This window comes from Octodon degus, unplaced genomic scaffold (assembly GCF_000260255.1).
Source record: "Octodon degus isolate 3935 unplaced genomic scaffold, OctDeg1.0 scaffold00116, whole genome shotgun sequence".
Lineage (NCBI taxonomy): Eukaryota > Metazoa > Chordata > Mammalia > Rodentia > Octodontidae > Octodon > Octodon degus.
Window position 1 is genome coordinate 3316002 of NW_004524692.1, and position 3032 is coordinate 3319033.

Here is a 3032-nt window from a genome sequence, read left to right on the forward strand (position 1 = left end):
GTGATGAGAAACACCACATGTAAGCATTGTGATAAATCTTTCCACCGCCAGAGTGATTCTCACAAACATAAAAGAATTCAAGAGGTGGGCGTGATGATGCATGCCTATAATCTCAGCACTCATGAGGCTGAAGCAGGAGGATCACTGTGAATTTGAGACCAGCCTGAATTTTGCCTAGTGAAACCCTGACTCAAAAAGAATTCTCCCTGGGAAGTAACCCAATTCACTTGGACCATGGGGAAAAGAATTCAGTGCACAAAAATGAGATCAGATACAGGAAAAATACATATACAAGAAAGGTCCTTCACGAATTTGCGTGTCATCCTTGCACACACAGGGGCCATGCTAATCTTCTCTGTATCGTTCCAATTTTAGTATATGTGCTGCTGAAGCGAGCGCAAGAGAGGTCCTATGTATGTATGTAGTGGGGAAAAAAACATTTGCTGTAAAACTTTCATTTTATTTATTTTAAATATTTTTTTTGTTTTATATTCTTTTTTATTTAATGTATTTGGTTGTTGCAGTGTCTCTCTCCCCATGCAGCTAGGACTTGTGATGATTGCTTTCAGCTTCCCCACTGCTGGGTTTATGGGCGTGCGCCACCACACCTAGACTCTGGCCAACTCAAGCTGCCCTGGGCTCATGTGGCATATGGTGCTGGGGATACAACCGAGGTTTCTGTGCTTGCCTAAGCTTACCTAAGCAGGCACTTAAGTCTGCTGAGCTATCTTGCTGGCCCAAAAAACTTTCATTTAAAAAATAAGAAATTCCCCTCAAATGGGGAGTAACTGCATATCAAAATATGGGGAAAAATTCGGCAAACAGAAATGCTATCCTTCAGAATGGCATCACCTTGTAACCAAAGCCTATGCATTCAGGGTGAAAAAGTATTCAGTATACAAGGAGATTGTCAATTACTTGAAAGATTATTTTGTAAATACTTCGAAAATTATTCATTTGGAGGAGAACAGAAATACTATAGAAGTCAATATCATCTTCAGATAACACACTCAGAGATGGAAATATTAAGTTTGTTTTTCACAATGTTCATTCCTCCTATCCAGGAGCAACTGATATCTTTTATTTTCTGAAATCCTCTTTAATCTCTTTTTAGAGTACTATAATTTTCACTATATAAATCTTTTAGTTCGTGAGATTGATTCCTAAGTATTTCATTTTTCAAGGTATTATTGTGAAAGGTATACTGTTGCTTTGCTTTTTTCTTTAAACTAATCTTGTGTGTTTATATCCGGAAGCCTGAGCAACTAATTTGAAGATAGCATCATGTAATATAGCAACCACTGTTGAATTCCTATTACTTTGCTTAGTGAAATTTTGTATCATTTCTTTTTTAAAAAAATAATTATATTGAGAGGCAAATAGCAATGAGACAGTTTCAAAACCAATTAGTAGGACAGTTTCGATAATTAATATGCTGCATATTGTTGTCTTGGTGGTTATTCATTGTACAAGATGCAGACATGATATCCCATCCACAAACACTATTAGAATAAATCTGTCTATTCATTGAATTAAGAGAGAGTGGCTGTATATCTATTCTAACTATTTTGAATATACAGATACAAAATTTTTTGTTTAGTTTTGTCAGAGAAGGGTATTCCATTACCATTTAAATATTGTAGGTGGATGAATTCAGCAAAATATTCCAATATATAGTCCAGCAGTCCATAATAGTAGTGGATTATCTCTAGGACTGGCAATGTTAGAAGTTGTTGACTTGAGCTTTTTACAGTGCAGCATATTGATACGGCTTTACTTTTTATACCTCATTTTTATATTTTCTGCTGTATGGTTAAGACCAAGATAAAGCAAGACCTATATAACAAGAAATGTAACTTTTTTATCTGACAAGGTCAATCAAATTCCCTCAGGATTTACTCTGAAACCCTGTACCACAGTCTGTAGATCCTTTGTCAGTGTTAGCCATGTGGACCAGTCACAGCCATTGCTTGAGCAATTTGCTCTCTGTGAAAGCCTGAAAGAATGTCTTCTCTCCACGTGACTCTCCTTAGGCACATTCTGCATCATCGATCACATTCCTCTGTGGCCCCATAATCTCCTTGATCAGAAAATTTGGGACAAAACTGAGTTACAGGATGTTACAGTACAGGTTCTCCTGTGTCCTGAGTCTTCACCGACCTTGAAGGGCTAGGGCCAAAATGTTGGCTGTCCTTGCAGCCCTTTTTCTGACTTTTGGTCTGCAAATTTGGGTTGTTAACCCTCAAGAAGAGAAGCTTATTATTATTATCCTACAACATAGGCAGTTGAGCTTAACCTGTCTGTCTGACTATCAAACATCTTGGACATAACATGGAATAGGTATTTTTCATCAAGTATTGATATGTTAAAATTTAAGTTCCTACAGAATATGAAGAAAAAAATTTAAAAACTAAAAAATATTTTTAAAATAGGAATAAACAATTACATATTCTTACACAGAGATTTAGAAATCTGACCATGTGCAGCACTGTAGCAGAACAGTCCTATCACATTTTTTTCTTCTCTTTTTTTTCATTTATTATACTTTTTTTTCAACAAACATTTACTTGAGAGACAGTATGACAGCAATTGGTATGTCATGACAAGCAGTACACATTTGGAAGACCACAGTGACAGGCACTTCAAGCATGACCCTACTATATTGCACATTGCTATCTTCAGTGCGGTTGCTTTGTTCACGGGTATCAGCATGTATGGTTGGTCAGGGTGGGAATCCTACCAATTGATTGCTAGTTTTGGGTGCCTACTGAGGATTCTCAGGATCATTGCCTTAAACGCCCTGTGACTATAAATGTATGGCTTTGCCCTTGCTGTATCATTTCTAATGTTTTTTTCTATCACTATTTTATAGTCTTTAAAAAAAATAAAAAACTTCTCGTACATCCTGAGTCTTCACTGACCTTGAAAAGCTAGGGTCCAGTCCTAGCCCAGGTCCGGTGAGTGTGTGGAGAGCTTCCTGCTACCCTGCGCCGGCGGGACCAGTCCTAGCCCAGGCGCAGCGTGGGCCGGAC

The 3032-nt window shown here is 37.7% G+C and overlaps 1 non-coding gene across 1 annotated transcript; it reads right to left on the bottom strand.

Moving 5' to 3' along the window:
• Positions 1–288: 288 nt before the first annotated feature.
• Positions 289–399, bottom strand: LOC111812208. Its single transcript, XR_002817782.1, has one exon. It is a non-coding gene; the product is annotated as a U6 spliceosomal RNA (small nuclear RNA).
• Positions 400–3032: the final 2633 nt, after the last annotated feature.